The sequence below is a fragment of the Canis aureus genome, chromosome 36 (genome assembly GCF_053574225.1).
Source record: "Canis aureus isolate CA01 chromosome 36, VMU_Caureus_v.1.0, whole genome shotgun sequence".
In the NCBI taxonomy this organism is placed as follows: Eukaryota; Metazoa; Chordata; class Mammalia; order Carnivora; family Canidae; genus Canis; species Canis aureus.
The window spans coordinates 17,772,110-17,792,035 of NC_135646.1; the positions used below are offsets into that span (position 1 = coordinate 17,772,110).

Consider the following 19,926-nt stretch of genomic DNA (forward strand, 5'->3'; position numbering starts at 1 on the left):
GCTGAAGCATACATGCAAGAACAGCCCCACCCATCACTAGTCACAAATGGTCTGCCAAATAAAAAAGTAAAATAGCGACATATGCTAGAAATTTTGCTATATTTATGATATGCAAAGAGATATTTTCTTCTATATATTCCCCTCCTTCATTCTGCTGAGAATCCAGCCCTCTGTGTGCTGTGATTTCAGACTTTTTCTGGGCAAATTTTCGACACTTTCTCACCCTGCACAGTGATCTTCAGCATCCAGGCTGAATGTGTCTGATATTTCAAAAATATACTTGGTTCACCAGAGCCTCTATTTCCACATAACTCCCCCTCCTCACAACGACCACTTACCATTTACTGCATGTTCTACATATAGTCAGATTTGCTTCAGTTAGTGTCATTATGAATATTAAAAATAGTTTCAAACAGAAACACATATACTCCTCTGTGCTGTACATTTCTCCAAGAAGCAAAGCACAACGCTGCATAATTTCTCAAATGCAACCCCATTTTCATCCTGCCAGCAATTTGGCAGTTCTCAAAAGGTTACTGCTCTGAATTTGTTTTCTTTGTAATCTTGCAGTCTATTCGTTCTGCCTTAATGCTGAAAATCTATGTAAGATCTTGACCCGCATATGTCATACACCAGTAGATTTACCCTTTTCTTTAAAATTTTCTTCTGCACTAAAATGAGAAAAAAGAAAGCATTCCATGAGTTGTTAAAATGGCATGTGGACTAAATGTTTAAAGTTAAAATCAAGTGGGTCTCAAATCACAGGTAGGGCTTAACTACCTGCTGTACCTCCAAGAGCTGGCTTTTTTGAGAGTGACAGTATCTTTCCAAATTTCTAGGACACACACATGCATACAAATTCTTTTCCCTGAAAGGAAGGGTGCAGTTAATCCACCAAGCCTATTAGTTGCCTTGCCCTGAAGGTAATTTCACCTCTATTTTAATGACCACATAAAAGGGAATGATTAGAGGGACATAAACCAAAAGCAAAAAATGAAAGCCAGCCCTGTGTACAAAATAGTGGGGAGATAAGTATCTATGTGAAAAGCAAACTTTGTCTGTTTTCTGGCCATTTCCTGGACACTGAGACTTTTCCCCAATTGTTCAACTTTCAACGTGGGACCAGCTTCTATGGGGCCAACAGAATTGTTAAAGTACGTTGCCTAACCTCAAGAGATCTCCTTCGCACCGGAAGAGAGAGAATGAACACTCCACGGAGAACTAGAAAACAACAAATGCTAAGCCATGTAACTGAGGAGGTGTTTAGGGAAAAGAGAGAGCTGCTGGGCTGGCGGAGCAGGTAGATTCTGCAGAGGAAGTAGAGTGTGAGACCGGAATGGAAGGATAAAGAGGAAAGAGATGAGCAAACAAAGGAGGAGAGGTAGGTGGGTGGGAGGACAAGATGACTGCACCAGGCAGAGGTGGCATGGGCAGAAACCCAGGGAAGCACGGATAAGGTGAATGCGGGGGGACAGCTCTAGCTGGATGGACGACTCGGGGAAGGAATGTGGTTGTGTAAGGAGGGTGGAGGGTGGATGACAGGTCTGGAAGCCATGTGGGAGGCTCTAGGGAGAGGCCCTGGGGTTTTTCTAAGAGCAAATAGTGCTCCAGGAAGAAGAGTCTAGTATTGGCGGGGGTGGGGGTGGGGGTAGGGCAAGGTGAAGGGTTGGGGTGAGGGGTTGGGGCGGTGGTGAATGCAGAGATTGAGGCTGGAAAGCTACTCCCCTCACTCATGAAGGGGTGAGTTCCAAGCATGCTCTTTTCTTGGAGAAAGAGAACAAAGCTGAAGTTGGAGGAAAGCTTCAAAAAAGGTTAGAAGGAACTTGATGAAACCTTCAGTTCATGGTGGTTACATTAGGGAATAGGGTTGGGAGGTATAAATGGAGGACTTGACATTCCATGTTTTACTCTACACACAAGGACAATTGTGTGTGTGTGTGTGTGTGTGTGTGTGTGTGTGTGTGTGTGAGAGAGAGAGAGAGAGAGAGAGAGAGAGAGATTCGGGGGAGGGGCAAAAGTTATATATTGCTTTTATAGGAAAATTTAAAATGTAATTCTAAGATTTATAGAGGACTTTAAAAATAATGGCACTGCTGACAAACGGGGTGACTGAAGGAAGCTGGCCTTGTTTCTGGTATGTGTATCTGTGCGCCTGAACCCACATAGCCACCCACCCCTCTGGCTCCAGTGTGTACAGCCTGCATGTCCTTAGTCAACTGGTTGCCGCCCCCCAGATCCTTAGTCTTTGTAGGTTGGAGCTGGTCTGCCACTTGGCCCCCCTTCTGTGATGTCTCTGCTGCTCCCTCTGATTCCTTTAGGCCAGAAAGATGGGGCCTTTGCTGCTGCTTCTCCATTGTCATGGCCTACTTGCAGATACTCTGCTGAGGTTTTCCTAAGTTTCTTTAGGCTGAAGTCACCAGTGTCCTTTGCATCCTACCCCAGCCTCCTGGGCTGCTCTGCGATCCGTCTTCCACACTTGTTCAACTCGGTGAACCTGACTTGCAGTCAAAAGTGCTCCAGTGCTGGTGGGTTGGCCTGATGCCAGGACTTTGTTGACTGCAGCCCAGTGTGAGATTAATGTTCAGGGAGCACACATTCACTAACAGGCAATCAGGCTTTCCAACTGATTTCATAATTTATAGACGAGATGGCCCTGCCCGTATAATATACAGCAGTGGCATCATACGTATGAATTAAGAGACTACAAAATAAATCAAGCCACAGAAGCCTTGGAGGCTATGCATGTGCCAGCTGGTCAGCGGGAGCTTTGTGATACAAACAGCAAACAGTGAATAGGCAGGGATTTATTTATTTGAAGTCCAATATGTATGCATGACTTTGCATTAAGAAAGCTCTGGGGAGAATGCACCACATTTTATGGGAACAGACAAGGGGTGAAGAAAAAGTGTTTGGAAGTCGTGATTTGGACATTGATAATCCCGGAAGAGCAATAGTTTCCTTAAGATAAGTTAAAATCTTAATGCATGCCCACAAGAGTTGCACATCTGAGGACAAGGTACAGCCTCCTGTGTGTCACTTCTACCAATTTTGCCTTCGACTCTGTTGGCAACTCCCCGAACTGATTTTTTTTTTCCTGTAAATTCTGAGCTGTTTTCAGAGAAATAATATGCCTGCCACATAATGAAATTTATTGGATGCTTTCTTTCATTAAAACATTCACAGATAATTAAACTAGAAAAAAGTCAAGAACCTTAAAAATTAAAATTGCTGTATGAAATTATAGGAAAGATAGAATTAAGGATTTTTCACAAATGAAGCCTTTAAATAAAGCAAAATCCATCCCTTTTTAACAACATCTGAGTATCTTTTATTGTCTTAATCTTAAATATTTTGATACCTTTAAGAAAAAAAAAGGTTTAAGCAGGATGAGAATCTATAGTATTTTATGAGATTTTTGGTAAGATCAGAATACTTGACCAAATTCTTTTAGTAATTTTGTAGTTTAGGAAATAATTTTGTCTTCAGAGAATTACTAAGCTTCCAGGAAATTCCAGGCACCATGCCAGGAGCTAGACGCTAAAGACAAACTCTAGGTCTTGGCCCCTTAGTGCTTGTATCCTAGTGGAGGAGACAGAAATAAATAGCAAACAAATACATGGGGTAACACTGGAGTGTAATACTTCCTAGGAAGGCAATAATCAGGATGTTGCCAGGGGTGAGAGAAGAAGCAATCAAGGAGGACCTCTCTGAGGTGGTGACAATAGGACTGGGGTGAGGGTGGGGGGTCAAAGGATGCAAATGAGCTGGCAACTCTCAGAGGAAAGGCATTTCAGGCAGAGGGAACAGTGATTTGGGGGAATGAAAAGGGCCAGTGTGGTTGGGCTGGAATTAGGAGAATAAAGGCAGAGACCCTGGCTTGTTCTTAAGGGATCTTTTTGGCTATCATAAGGAGTTTGGATTTTATTCTATGTGCAAAAGAAAGTCATTGGAAGTTTTGAGCAGGAAAGTGATTTGGTCTGATCTACATGATCTCATTACCATCTTAAGATGTTAGTTTGGCTCCTTGAGGAAAATGGGTTGGAGGGGCCAGGAGCTAGAATAGAGAAACTCCAGCAGGTTATTGGGGAAGTCTAGGGAGACAGTGGTGAGCAATAGGAAGAGAAGTAGAAATGCTGGGGTCAGTTTCCAGATAAAATTGACAGGACTAGGATATGGACTGGACAGCTGGCAGAGAAGAATTAAGGATGGCTTGTAGGTTTTTGGCTTTCATGATGATGGAGAGTGGTGCTGTATACTGGGGTGGGAAGTCTGATTCAGGAACAGGGTTAGGGAGGAAGAAGAGGAGGACGGGGAGGGGGAGAGGGTTCAAGAACTTTGTTGTTGAGACTCTTATTTAACATCAAAGTAAAGATGTTGAATAGGCAGCTGTATATGGAATTTAGAGAAGTCTCTGTTTGCAATATAAATATGGAGACCATCAGTATGTGGATTTAAAGCCAAAGTTCAGGATGAGTTCATCTAGGGACAATGGGTAGATAGATAAGAAGACCTAAAGTACTTCAAAACATAAAGGAGAGAAAACTCCAGAAAGGGTGTAACCTGAAAGGTAGAAAACCACGAGTGTGTAAGCTGTTTGGAAACAAGAGGGGGCAAGTGATCAACATTGATCCAGAGAATTCAAGTTAGATGAAGTCAAAGAGATGGTCATTGACTTTGGTAACCTGGACAAGAACAATTTCAGTGGAGAATGAAGAATGCAAGGGGGATCGACAGATTTGAGGAGTCTGGGTATAAAGAGAAGAAGGGAAATGGGACGTGGCTAGAGGGGAAATGTGAGATCGCAGAAGGCTGTGGTTTTTCTTCATTTTTTAACAAGATATTCGATGCAGCACTGGTTCAATAAGTTATGATATGTGTCTCCAATGGAATGAGACAGCTGTAGAACAGAATGAGGAAGCTCTGTATGAACAAAGGTGGAATGATCTCCAACATGTGCACTTAAGTGAAAAAGGTAATGCAGAGAAATCTGTGCAGCATGCTTTGTTTTTAAAAACGAAGAAAGAATATACATACTTGTATGTAGCTACACACATGCATGAAATATTTCCACTAAGATGCACCAGCAGGTGCAAATGTCGACCACGTATAGAGTGAGGGAGGTCATTTGATGCTACTTTGTATGCCTTTTTATATCTTCCTAAATTCGAATTATGTGAGTGCATCCCTTCACTGACACCTTTTAGGCGTTCCCAGAGCCAACTCCAACACTGGGGTGTTCCCCCTCCCCCACAACACCAAGCAGGCCTCTGCTGGTATCCAAGAGCTCAACTATATTCTGACACTATCTACCTGGAACTATGGATCAGATTCCACAGGTTAAGGGTTCTGCTACAACCTCCCACTTCAGACACCAGCCTTGAGCGCCAGGCTGTTACCTTTGCTGCTGACCTACCCTCTACAGAGGCTCCAGCAACCTCCTCTTTAGGTACTTTAAGATTGCTAGAGTGGCTCCCAGAACTCAGGGAAACACTTGTGCTGACCAGTTTATTAATTATTAAGGGATATGATAAAGGATACAAACTAACAATCAGATGAAAGAGATGCACAGGGCAAGGTCTGTGGAAAAGACCTTGCGTCTGTGGAAAAGGGGGCTTGCGTGGCCTCTCCAGGCATGTCACACTCCTCATTCTGCACGTGTTCACCAACCCAGAAGCTCTCGGAACCCAGCCTTTTTGGCTTTAATGGAGGCTTCCTCGTAGAGTCATGATTGGTTAAATCAGTGGCCATCGGCTGATTCAACCTCTAGCCCATCTTCCCTCTTCCAGAAGAGACCAATGGGGAGCAGGGGGGCGGGGAGGTAGACGAGATGGGCAGCAGAGCCCCAGTTGTGGCTATAAGCAAAGACACCATTTCCTTTACAACAGAAGGAAGCATTCAGGTTTGTATATTTGATAATGGGAGGATGAGGGTGGTTACTCAGGTGGTGTTTATTTTGTGAATGGGCAAAGAGTGTCAGTTAACTCTATGGAGAAATGAGACAAGTGGAAAAAGTTTGAGTCTCGAGGGATGATCCCTAGGAAAAGCAATGACATTTCTTTTTTTTTTTTTTTTAAAGATTTATTTATTTATTCATGAGAGACAGAGAGAGGGAGGCAGAGGCAGAGGGAGAAGCGGGCTCCATGCAGGGAGCCCAATGTGGGACTCCATCCCAGGAGCCCAGGGTCACACCTGAGCCAAAGGAAGACACTCAACCACTGAGCTACACAGGTGCCCAGCAATGTTATTTCTGGGTAAAACTAGGCCGGGGGGAGGGCAGGGGCTGTGCAGAAATTTTAAAAAGTAGCAAGGCCGTGTGTTTAATATTGTCCAGTCACACTGAGCTGACAAGATGTATGTCCAAGGAAGAGAGTGGTTGAGGTGTTATTCTTTTGGTATGAGAGGCATGACTCAGGCCTAGGCACAGAGGCCTTCGCACCACAGAATTCTAGGCCTCTGCCCCTGCACAGAGATAATTAACCTACCTTAGTACCTTTGGTTGAGTTGCCACTGGAGGTGTAGAGGCCAAGCAGGGCAGAAGGTGATGTTTGCAAGAGAATGACTCAGCAGGGGACCTCAGGATGTACCTGGATAAATTGGAGAGTGAAGACCAGGATAGGGGGCTATGGATAGCTAAAAATAGGTGGTTCTATGCATAGTTGCCCTGGGGGTTCAAAAGATAGGGAGGTGTGGTGGAAGGGCAGGGAATGGTGTCCAAGACAGAGATGAAAACCAAGTGGAAATTTAGGTCAGAGCACAACCAAGGGAAAAGATGCCCAAGGAGGATAGAAGAAAATGATGAAGACGGAGAACACCTGTCCTTGAAAGAGGCCTTGGGACGAACAATGGCCTGTGTAGAGCTGGAGAGCAAGACAGCCAGCTGAGTGCTGTTCTTAATGAAGGGGGGTGTGGAGTGTGGTGATTGCCCAACAGCTGAAGAGGGTGGTGCAAGTCATGCCATCATCTGCACTGCAATTTTTGTTTTTTAAAAAAGATTTTATTTATTTACTTGAGAGAGGGAGAGAGAGAGAGAGCATGCACAAGCAGGGGGTAGGGGCAGGGGGAGGCTAAACAGAGAGCCTGACACAGGGCTTGATCCCAGGTTCCGGAGATCATGATCTGAGCCAAAGGCAGATGCTTAACCGACTGAGCCACCTAGGCTACCCCAGCAGTTTTCAAAAAAGGAAAGAGAAATGGTTAGAAGCCATAGTGATGGAGCGGGGTGGGGAGGAAAGACCTACTGAGTGGTCTGTGAGCCTCCCCCGAGGAGACTGCAGTGGACCAAGTGGTCCAGAGGCACTGAGACAAGAGCTTGGGCATATGGAGGCGCTTGCCCAGCAGAGCACCAGCAGGTGTTCCAGAGAGCACAGTGATCTGTAACTGATATATAGCTCTTACCTTCTTTGACCTCATTCCTTTCTCACCCAGCCAAACATCCACACCGTTGCACCTGGAGCTAAGGCTCTTATCTCTTGACCCGGATTCCCTGGCTCACTACAGATTCAGAAGGGTGCCAGGTGGAAGCCAGCCACAGCGCCCTCTTGGTTTCTGTGCGTTGGAGGACTTCACCTAGCAACTCCAAGTTTTCTAGGCGTTAACATAGTGGAGCCCCAGGGGAAAGAGATTCCAGGCTAGCCACATGCAGCGAGGATCATGCTAATGAATTGTAGCAAAGGTTGAACACATCACTGTGCCCACCTGCAGACAGGTACAGAAAGCCTCTCCTAGGCACGCAGGCCTTCGCACCACAGAAATCTAGGCCTCTGCCCCTGCACAGAGATAATTAATGCACCTTAGTACCTGTGGTTGACTAGCCACTGGTGGTGTAGACAGACAAGGGGGATGGAAGTGGAATTAGGAATGATAAAGGGAAGAAGAAATGATCTCAAACAGTTCTTTCCTGATTTTAAAATCAGAAAAAGGCAGAAACAAGGAAGAGCCTCATCACTCATTGACTATTGTGGTGGATCCACAGGTTGTGAAGTTTCATGGGCATGGGCCTGTGGAGGGCCTTGTGAAAGGTCCTGAATCTTTTGTACACATATCCTAAGAGCCTGGGGTACTTAAGGTTATTTAAGGAGACTCAAGCATCTGAGTTCTCGCCCTGGGAGAATCGTATTTCAGAGAGCTTGAGGGCTCAGTCACCCACAAACTGGGCAGCCCTTACAGCTAATACTTTCTGCCTGAGACGGAATGAACACTGGGGAGCTATGTGAAAACTTACCTCTCCCTCTCCTTCCTGCACCCCAAAACTCTGCAACTCTAATAAGATCCCAAAGAAACCTTAATACCAAGTCATGAGTTGCATTGTTACTTCATTGGCTTGCATATATCTTCAACCTGAGTAGTAAATGACCTTATTTACTTCCCCAGAGTTTCTAGCAGTAGTAGAATCTCTAGTTCTAGTAACTGTAGTATACAAGGTTCAGAGTTCCAGCTCTTCCTGGACCATCTGGCTTTCTTCCTTTTCAAGTTTACATACTCATCTTTAACTGTGGCCAACTCTAAACAACCTGAAGCCCAAGCAGAACCAGATCAGGGAGTGTAGCTCCTGGTTGGTGCTCAGCAAGGGCTGTTGTTTTCCTTCCTCCCAGATCATAACCGTACTGGTCTTGGGCATACAGATGGGCCCATAGTCTTGGCATTTCCCTCATCCCCTATTATTTCTGATCCTCTTAATATTACTAACACAACTTGGCCAAGTGGTGAAAGTTTTCTTCCTTTCTTCTATCAGCAATTAAACAGCTGAAGCTGGAGGGAGCAGAGAATTGGGTTTATTATTTTGATTAAATATAAAACATAACAGCAAATTGGGGCGAGGTACTGACTCACGGCAACAAGTTAGAACTGAAAATATGTAAGCAATTATTGAGGGGGAGCTTGGCTGGGCTAAGCTGGTAGGGTAGACTTGCCACCAGATGGTACCGCACCAGCTCTGTTCGCTCTGTCAGTCAGAACATGCCGGGGATGAGGAAAGAGCGCAGGATTGGATTTCTGCCATAGGCTCAAAAAGATGTGGGAACATCCTTGGCCTTGGGATACTCAGACAAGAGGATACATCAAGTTGTTTTGGTTTCTATGGGCACCTCTCTGTTCCCACGATAAGAGGACTTGGTACAACTGCCTACACAGAGGATTGGGCGGCAAAATCTCAGCTCATTGCTGGGGGTTAGTCATGTCAATTCCCCACCCAGGGAGCAGAAGAATGTATGTCTCCAGGCAAGGGAGTGACATGACTGGCCTAAGGGATTGGTCATCTTGCAGAGCAGGTGAGGCCTTTCTCCTTTGTTCTAGCACTTCCTGTAGGCAAAGTATAACTTTTTAAAAATTACATTAAAAAATTCTTTTAAAAAAAGATCAAATACAGCAAAAGGTAATAGGAGGGAATGGAGCCTTTTTTTTTTTTTTTTTAATCATTGCAAGGTACTTAGCCAGCTACTGCAATGCTTGTCTGGACAGGCACAAGGAGATGCTGGGCTGGTGGGCAATGCAGATATCAAATGACAGCCCTTGCTGACCACAGCTAGAGGACTAGCCCGAGTCCAGTGGAGGACTGCTCTGAATAGGTGCCATTTGAAAAACACCTCTTCTCCCTGAGGCTCTTCCCAGTACATATAAAAACACTAATTACTCCTATTCATGTTCTTTTCTATAGGTTCATTCTCTCTGATTTCGTAAAACTAAAATGTCATTGAAGTGACCATGATTTTCATTGGAAGGATATGTGGGTAGAAGGTATGTGTGTTGATTTTGGTTTGGAATATGCAGTAAACAGAACTTCTAACACAAGGACTCTAAATTAGGTCTTTGAATCTAAAAATCATGTGATTCCCATTACAATCAACTGGAGTCCTACTTGAGCAGCTATAACCAGGGAACGGTAGTATGGATTCCAGAATAAGCTCGTTAGACAACTACTTCAATCTTCCCTCCAGAAATGTTAAAATTGCACAGCTGATAAGATCATGGGTCTCAGGTAGCAAGGAAAAACACAAAATTTAGTTTACTCAACCTATGAACAGTTTGACTTTCTTCATAAGAAAAATCAGCCAAGGAAACTCCAGTGTAGCTTTTTGGTATTTGACAAGCATGCAGCATATTTTTCTGTTCCAAGAGTTAGATGCATCAAGTAAGAAAGCATGAGAAGTAACTGAATATTAAAGATTACCATAAACAAGCCAAGAGTTCCCCTAAGATTGAAAAAAAAAAGGTACCATTTAATAATACATGATACAACTCCCACCCTTGGCAAAGCAATATTTTAAAACTAAAATTATATTGTAATTAGCCTTTCAAAAATGTGAACACTTCAATATAGGAGTCCATTAATAATCTAACTGCTGCTGCTGCAGAGCATGTGCCTCCCACACGCATAACTTAATTAAACTCAGGGCTTCCTTTTCCAACCAGCAGACAGTCATGAAAAACAGGTGGCTCCAACTTACAGATAATGGAAGGATGAATCTTGCTTTGGCTTCACACGTCCAGATGAAATTATCTAAATGCCTTTCTTGTCCCTTCTTCTGGCAAGTTCTACTTGAAACACAGATTTGCTTCTACTTTATAGGATTTAAAGTTCAAACACTATCTAGGACAATTCTAATGAAAATTAAATGTAGATTTATATAATGGTCTGTATCATCCCTCAAAGTTCTCAAAAACCCTTCCTCTCTTACAGAGCTAAAAGGTTAGGTAAGTGCTAAGAATAAATATACACTAGATAGTGTGATTTCAAGGACACTGACAGAGGACCACAAATAAAAACAACGACTTCTAAGAATCTTCTCTCTCATCTCTAATGTCAGGCATCACAAATCCGTAAGCCCGGAGAAGCAGGCAGGTGTTTGGAATGAGGGAAGATGGCCAGGAGTAGGGGTGCAGGTAAGTGCAGAATGGATGCCCTGTCCAGGGGAGCAGCCTCCACCCCCTCCAGCAGACCCTTGTGTTGTCTTCATGTGGGTCAGGGTGGCCAGGTCATCCGATGCTTCAGGAGAAGAAGGGAATTCCAATTTTTAGGTGAAATCTTTTAATATTTAAAAATTGTGACAGCTAATTAAAAATCTAAAAGCCAAACCGGGGGATCCCTGGGTGGCTCAGCGGTTTAGCTCCTGCCTTCGGCCCAGGGCATGATCCTGGAGTCCCGGGATCGAGTCTCACGTCGGGCTCCCTGCATGGAGCCTGCCTCTCCCTCTGCCTGTGTCTCTGCCTCTCTCCTCTCTGTGTCTCTCATGAATGAATAAATAAAATCTTGAAAATAAAATAAAAAAATAAAATAAAAAAATTAAAGCCAAACCAAACAATATATAGGCCCGGAGCCACCGTTGCTGACCATTGTTTTTTTTTTTTTTTTTTTTTTTTATTGGTGTTCAATTTACTAACATACAGAATAACACCCAGTGCCCGTCACCCATTCACTCCCACCCCCCACCCTCCTCCCCTTCTACAAAGCTGTGGTCATCAAGACAGTGTGGTACTGGCACAAAAACAGACACATAGATCAGTGGAACAGAATAGAGAATCCAGAAGTGGACCCTGAACTTTATGGGCAACTAATATTCGATAAAGGAGGAAAGACTATCCATTGGAAGAAAGACAGTCTCTTCAATAAATGGTGCTGGGAAAATTGGACATCCACATGCAGAAGAATGAAACTAGACCACTCTTTCACCATACACAAAGATAAACTCAAAATGGATGAAAGATCTAAATGTGAGACAAGATTCCATCAAAATCCTAGAGAAGAACACAGGCAACACCCTTTTTGAACTTGACCATTGTTGATTAAGATTTTGGTCTCTTTTGCCTCCTAAGAAGAGAGATGTTTAAAGTTACCAGCCACTCATGCCTTGGAGTAAGTCTGTAATCTGAGAAGTAACTTTGAAGGGGAAGGTAGTGTCCCACCAGTAAATGGGGGAGGAGAGCATCAGAAGGTGTTTAGCCTCGAAGGTCAGAGAGTGGCTATTATGTTAAAAGATGTCATAGAGATGTCACGATCAGAGGGATGCCATAGGGATGTCAGGAGCACAGCTGCACAGAAGAGAGAGCCGAGATTCCTCTGTATGTTCTCATTGCATAGTCTGGCACTGTAACACCACAGGTGACACCGATGATTTTGAAGATGGAGAAGCACCACCCTAGTGGCACTCATACCTTCTTTCACTGGCTTGTCTTGATGTCCTACAGCAAGCGTCCGAAGCTCTGAGGAGTTCTCCACCCTCCCCCCACCCCACCCAAGAACAGGCTTCAGGCAATAGTGGATGGGAATTGGAACAGTCATACTCCAGCTTTCTCGCCTGCAGGGAGGATCACCCCATACTATCTACAGTGCTCCCCTGTGGGATTAAGCCTCAAGGGTTCCCACTGGTACCTGTTCCATCAAGCACCCTCACTGTCTCCCTTCGTGTCTTCTTTCCCCGCTCCCTTCCTGATACTTCCTAGAATCATCTCCCACACCACTTACACTGGAATCCAAGTCTCAGGTTCTGCTTGAATGGGAACTCAAGCCAGGATGAGCAGTATCATGAGAACATCTCCCATAGGTCTTGCTTGTCTTAGCTGACTTCAGGTCTCGAAAGAGATTTTTATAGGACTCGAGTAGGTTGTGCTCGTGTTGTCCTATCTACAAAATTGGGATCATTTTATAAGAGCTTTCACTCCAAGCTCAAGATATTGTTATGAAGAGCAAATAAGATAATGTTCATAAATGGGCTTTGTGTGTTGGCAAGTGTATACAAATGCTCTTTTTATAAGTCTTCTTGCTGCTAAGATCCAGTAATGGTGTGTCTCCAGGAGCACAGATGGGAGGGATGGTGGGGGAGAAATGAGCAAGGTGAGGTGCTTTACTGAGCTGCCTGGTAAGTCTCAGAACAACAATGTCTGGCTGCATGTGGCAGCTTTATTAGATGCCTTCAAATTTATGACACCGCAACAAGATCGACCAGTCCATCGAGGTGGCGCTGTGGAGGCATGTACTATTTACAACACATTTAATGTATTTGGAAACTGAATTATTGTTCCCAGGACTGAGGGGAAGATGAGAGTGGCCGGCAGAAGGTATAAAACCACAGCTTTGCAGAGAATTTCATCTGCGTGAACTGCAGTCCCGGATTCAAACAATGAAGTAGTTAGCGTCTGGGAGACTATTTATAGTAGAAAATTAATAGGTCTTTTATACCAGATTTAATGGCCTTTTAAAGAGAAAAAGTATACTCACAGCACAATCCATGGAGTGAGTGATATTTGCAGGTTGAATGATAATTAACTATAGGAAGGAGGAGACCTTTTTCTCTAGCACTTTTGACAGTTGAGGTAGCCTTGAGCTGCAGATGGAAAGAGATAACTTATTTTTGTGTGTAGGTGTGTGTCGGGCTGGGTGCTTTCCACACTGCAGCAGCACGCCTGTGCTTTTTGCCTCTTTCAGGAGCTAGACTGCTTTTTCAGATTCCCTTTCGTAGATCAGGATTCCGGGTGATTCTCTCCTTTTATTTTTCATGAACATAGCGCTTTCTTTTCAAGAGGAGCCCCCCCCAGCGATGCCATCAACACTTAGATTTTTCACTGGTGCCACAACTTGCCTTTTGCTTTGATGGTTTCCAGCAAAGTATTTTATGCAAAGGGGAGTCCTGTTGAAATATTTAACTATCTTTAAAAAAGATTTTATTTATTTATTCGTGAGAGGCAGAGACACAGGCAGAGGGAGAAGCAGGCTCCATGCAGGGAGCACAACGGGGGACTCGATCCCAGGTCTCCAGGATCAGGCCCTGGGCTGAAGGCAGCGCTAAACTGCTGAGCCACCCGGGCTGCCCTATTTAACTATTTAAATATCTCTTCAAGAGGCGGCTCTATTCAGGATTTCTCAATTTCGGCACAGTTGAAATTTGGGGTTAGATAATTCTACGCTGTGCATTGTAAGATGTTTGGTAGCATAACCGGCCTCTACCCACTAGATGCCAGTAGCAACCCCGCAGTTCTAATAACCAAAAGTGTTTCCATATATTACCAAATGTCTCCTGTGTGTATCTGTGTGTGTGTGTGTGTGTGTGTGTACACATGTGCAGGTGTGTGTGCAAAACCACACTCCTCGTTGAGAACCACTCACTGGGCTAGAGTGCCCACAAGGTGTGTTTCAGGGTCTCTCACTTCAGGCTCATTGGGGTATAGTGAGCACATGGTTGAGAGACAGAGGACTTTCTGTGACTGCTGCCTCTATGAGGCCCTTGTGTGGCTTCTGAGCAATACTAATTTCTCATCTGTCGTGTAGCATGTATCTACTATAGATACTATTACGGACTGATCCCCCTAACAACCTACAGGGGCAGTATTGCAATTATCCCCATTTTACAGAGGAGGGAACTGAGGTGACTTGCTCCAAGTCCTAAGCTGGTAGGTGGCAGTATGAACCCAGGCACTGTGGGTTTTGAATCTCCCTCTCTCCTTGCACACCACACAGTTTCTCTAAGACTGAGTGTATAGAAGCACTTTGTAAATGTTAGAGCAAAAATCCATTGTGTTTCCTACACACACCCAGACAGACCTCTCTCCTTCTGCCTAAAACATCTGCAGTGTCTTAGGAGGGAGCTTTTCTGTTGTGATATTTTCCTTTTTTTTTTTTTTTAAGATTTTATTTATTTATTCATGAGAGACACACACACACATAGAGAGGTGGGGGGAGAGGGGGAGAGGCAGAGACACAGGCAGAGGGAGAAGCAGGCTCCATGCCGGGAGCTCAATGCGGGACTTGATCCCGGGTCTCCAGGATCACGCCCTGGGCCGAAGGCAGGCGCTAAATCACTGAGCCACACAGGGATCCCTGTTGTGATATTTTCCATTTGTATTGTTCACTTTCCATCTCTACAGGTTTAAATTCTACACATTCTTTGAAGCCTAGTTCAAATGCCACCACCACCAAGAAACCTTCCCTCTTAATTCCCATGAATTTCTGTCACAAGTGCTCTATCCCTCCTCAGAACACCTTCATACTTTATACTGACTTTATGGACTTTATCACACTCTACTGCAATGACATGTGTATGACTTGCCTACCCCCACCCCACCCCAGCAAACCTCATGTTCATCAGGGACCCTCACAGTGACAGTTCCTCCCAACGGTCAACATGGAGCCTAGTCATTGTATGCATTGAAAACAAGATTTCTAAGTGAATGGATGGACTGAATGGATCATTGGGTTGAATAACAATAATTTCTACCTGCTTCATTTACTTCTATTTTACAGGTGATGCCACTGGAGTAGGAAAAAGTCACCCAAAGAAGACTCTGTGGACTCTCCCCACATCCAGAAGCAGCTTAGGAATGCAGGTGCCGTAGGAACCTACGTAGAACAGAAAGTAGCTGAACATAGCTGCTTGCATAAATAGTGCCTGGATCCTGCTGGATGAGCAGTTGGTGAAGAAAGGGTCCCAAAAATTATCATCCACCAAATGCAACTCTCTCCTCAAACCAGAATCCATTTTCTCACTTTCGTCGTCATTGTCGTTGTTCAGGTCATTGTAGCTGAGCATCACCTTGTACTGACTGATGATTTGTCGTAGATACTGAAAAATATCTCATTGATCAGATTTTACCAACTGTTCAGGCAAGAGATCATGAAAGGAGAGACTGGCTGACAAGGGCCTGATTACTTTGCTTACAAAAGCTTTTTGTAGCTGTCATTGTCTGGGCTTTGCTCCTGTGCTCTGCAGTGTCAATTTCTTAGAGAGATTGAGCAGGGCTGCCAGAGGCATTCTTCTTTGTCAAATGTTGCACTTATTATTGAGTTTGTACCCAGGGAAACATTTATCTCTTGTGGCAGCGTTGCCGAGGCCAGATTTGGTCCTAGTGAAGTTAAAGGAGGTCTTGTTAGAGCAGAAAGGATAGTGTTGAGTGAATGAGAGTAATTAACTCGAAGATGTGTGATCATGGTGTCAGCATAGTAAATTGCCACAAGGATTGAGAGTCAGAGGCCTTCCACAGCTGGAGATGCTCAGAATAAGCTCATTTGAGATCACTACACATTTCTTAGACACACCTTTGGTTGACCTATCTTCCAGACTCTGTTTTTAAATAAGAGTCTGGAATCCCACAAGGATTCTTTATTAATGAGAAGCAATAGGTGCATCTGATTTATTGGTGATACACAGATTTAAAAAAAAAATCACAGTATCAGTACTTTCTGATCCAAAACATATTATCATCAACACACACACAATATAACCAGAGAGATTGTGGCTAAGATTGCATTGTCTCATGGACTGTTTCTTCCCTTTTCCTATCTACTTTTACAATAACCATGGGACCAGTGCATCCCTAAAAGAAGAAGCAAAGTCTCTTCCAATTGCATTATCAACTGCTAAGTGCTGCATGAGACCACAGGTCATGATGCAAGGAGGAGAAAGAAAGTAACTTCTACATCTGATGCAAGAGGCAGAAATAGCCCAACTTTGGTGAATGATGCGTGTTAGAGCATGCAATTAGAAAAACCCTTCTCTCACTTTTAAGATGAGCAAGTATGATACAAATAGACAGAAAGAAAATGAATACCTAACTTTTGGAATCGTGATTTTTTTCCCCCCCAAGCACAGCAGTATTAGGAAAAAATAACTCAGAAACTTGACAGGTTTTTTTTTTTTTTGAAAGGTTTATTTGTTGCAAGAAACCAACTTTCCTTCTATCTCTTACTTTTCACACTATATGAATTCAGAACACAGCCCTTATTTAAAAATAATATTTCTTCAGAATAGAAAAAATAAACTTGCCTGTACATGGAACATTTGCAAAGAGAGAACATGAACAAACAGGTTTTTAATTTCAGGTGGAAAGTAGACCTTTTGGCCCAAATTTAATTGCAGATAAGAAACTGTCATATCTAGGAGTTAACTAGCTACCACCAAATGATGGCTTATTTTAAGGACACAAATTAAAAACAAGTCGTTGATTTATAGAGGAAATGGATAATTAACCACAGCTACATCGAGAGATCTTGGTTTTCCAGAAATCAAGAAGCGGAGGAAGTTTTAGTCATCGTCTTCGACCTCAGGATCATGCTCTCTTCCAAACAAGTAGCATTAAACTGCTTCCCATGTTAAAATTGACAACCTGAAGAGCTGTGCCTCCCAGTGCTAAGAAGTGCTTGTGTGACAGCTTTCAGCCTTCATGAGAGTTTAATCCTTATGAACTGTGTCTTTACCCATATGACTTCCAATTCCAAAGAGCAAGAGTCTGACTTCTTCTGTTTTATACTCTGCTGGGTTTTGAAAATTGGAAGCACATTGTTCAATTAAGAACCAATTAATGTGACATTCCAGCATGAAAGGAGTGTTAGGCAAGAGGAGCCCACTGCAAACTAATCAGTTTAAATTTCCTTGACTCACAATATGCCATTTCTTGAAGGCATGGGAGTGTTATGCGTTTATACCACCTCTGGCTCTTGGAACTTGACTGATTTCAGAAACTATGTAGGGTCAAGTTGAGTCAGGATCACATGGCGACCTTCCCAGAGTAGCCCTATTTCTGCAAAAAAAAAAAAGTGCGCACCATGGGTGTAGTCTCTCTCTCATAGTGGTACTAACTCATTACTTTGCAGTGATGCTCCTGTCTGCCACGTAACTCAGAAGATAATGAGCACCCGGAAACTCAAAGGGTATGCATTACAACCTAATTCTCTCAAGCATAATTTGTGCCTCGAACTTCAGTTTCCTCATCTCTTCAACGGAAACAGCAGGATCTATTAAATGGAGCTACATTGCTGTGCCACTCACCACCAGAGAAGAAAAAGCCCTGGTTTTTTGAATAGATGCCAGCCTCAGCAATTAGTCCATCAACTTAAATTCTTCTTGTAGTTTCAATTAGATTGAGAACCCTCCCTGGTTTCCACTCAGGCTGTTGTGCAACATTTCTGCAAGGCTAACAGCTGTCTTATTCCACCCCAGAGAGACTCTATTTCAGCTACTCCTGCATTCCTAGTTCATAAAGCACTCCAGGAGCCAGTGGGCGAAAGGCACTCTGTAGCATCGCAAGATGATATTTGTTAGTAGTAAATAAGCTATGGTAAAAAGGCAGGCAGTGATTGTGCTCTTGTTAACCGATCACTCAGCACTCCAGTTGTATTCACTACACCAAGAACCAGTTGGATATCAAAGAACTTGGACTGGCAGATTTCATAGGGGATTTTTTTTTTTTTTTTTTTTTGACATCCAAAGATCTCACAGAAGAAAAAAAAAAAATACCGAAGACCGAAGCTCACAGTCTCTCAGCATCATCTCCGATTTCAAAATGAATGTGCCAGGAGATAGTCTATACAGTTGTTTGGCAGATTCATTTGTTTTTAAATTCATTTAAGGCAGCTTTCCAAATAATATGCTAAAAGAAATAGCTTTGCTGACTTCTAGGCAGACTCAGAGAGCTGTATTTGATTCCCGTTCCCTTCATTCCCTCTATGCTCGTGTCCATTCTTTCTTCCAGCCATTCTCACCTCCTTCCATTGTGCTCCTTTTCATGAGACCTCAAATCTTGCCTTTAGCGAAGCTTCCCCAGGATAGCCTTGAACATCTCTGTTGCTTACTATCAATTTAAAAACTTGATGGGATGAGCACTGGGTGTTATGCTATATGTTGGCAAATTGAACTCCAATAAAAAATAAATTAATTTAAAAAAATAAACCTCTGCCCATCATGTTCACTGCTGGTGCCACCCTCACCCAGGCTTCCTTGATAGCTCATGGTTGGTTGGGTTTGGTCACTGGGACACAAGAAGAGAGAGGCAGCAATATTTCTTCTCTCCTCTTGCCCTACCAAGCATTGTTGTTTTGGCAGCGACTTCATTCCCCCCTTGACTACAGCTCCTGCCTCTAGCCCCTCATCCAAGATTCCAGCTCTTTCAGGGCTCCGCTGACACTATTTCCTCTCCTTGCCCTCTACCCAAAGGCAATAAGGAATTTCTGCTGTTTCTGGTCTCTGGCTGCCTCCACCATGCGGATTTCCTCACTCCTGTTCACAACCCTGCAAGCAGTCCTTTCAGTAAAATAATTTGAGCTGCTTTTGAGTTCTGCTAGGACTCGGGCTCTCCTCCCTCTCACCTCACACGTATATACACTAGGAAAGAGAAAGATACAAAACTGTCTTGAATGCATATGGCGCTCCCTACTTGATTTGGATTGATTTCCTGCCTGAGTCCCTTCAGACTCAGAATACACAAGCCCTAATTTCTGTTTGTAATAGTCACATAATGCAGCATCTGTCATATGATAGAATTAATCATGAAGGAATGCTACTTTATTTGGAGATCATGTTGATATAAAGGTGGTTAACGGGGTATCCATTTAAAATGGTGAGAACTTTCTAATTAGGCACGTTCCAAGACTTTAATAATAGTGAAAGTGGAAATTAGCCAAAATAAAATTTCTACTCATTTGTTTTATTATAATGAACGTCTTGTACATTTATTTATTGCAACCTCGTGGTAGCAGCAGCTCTCTTGGGGGTACAGCCTCATTTTAGCGTGGTCCCGAAGGAGCCCTCTTAATTTAAAAGGCAGTAAGTATTTAGTGAGAGGACTCAACTTTAGGAAATATAAATTTACTCTCATTATGTTATAAAGGATATAAGATAATTTTGAAACGGTAACCAAATATTTATAGCTTGTATCCTGCCTTTCTCATTACAGGATTTGTCATGAAGATGAATTAATGTTGTGCCATTTTCTGTTCTCATTACAACCTTGGTCCTGAGATGAAATATTGGATGCTTAATATTTTTTTATGAATTATAGCAGAAAACTGTACAATGTTGACCTTTTAAATATTCTGGTTTCTGACTGGCTGGCATTTCCACTCCTCCTCTTCTTGTAACAATTCCTACTAATATGGAAGAAAGGTTTCAGAGAGGTAGCCAATGAGAGAGCAGAATATTAAAAAGGTCAACAGATTACAGTCTTTCC

General features: G+C 43.3%; 1 long non-coding RNA gene across 1 annotated transcript; it reads left to right on the plus strand.

Annotated features, from left to right (window-relative positions):
• Positions 1 to 1,028: 1,028 nt before the first annotated feature.
• On the plus strand, positions 1,029 to 19,334 carry LOC144305836 (uncharacterized). The gene is made up of 4 exons (XR_013372858.1): positions 1,029 to 1,381; positions 9,653 to 9,732; positions 10,803 to 10,878; positions 15,230 to 19,334. It is a non-coding gene; the product is annotated as an uncharacterized LOC144305836 (long non-coding RNA).
• Positions 19,335 to 19,926: the final 592 nt, after the last annotated feature.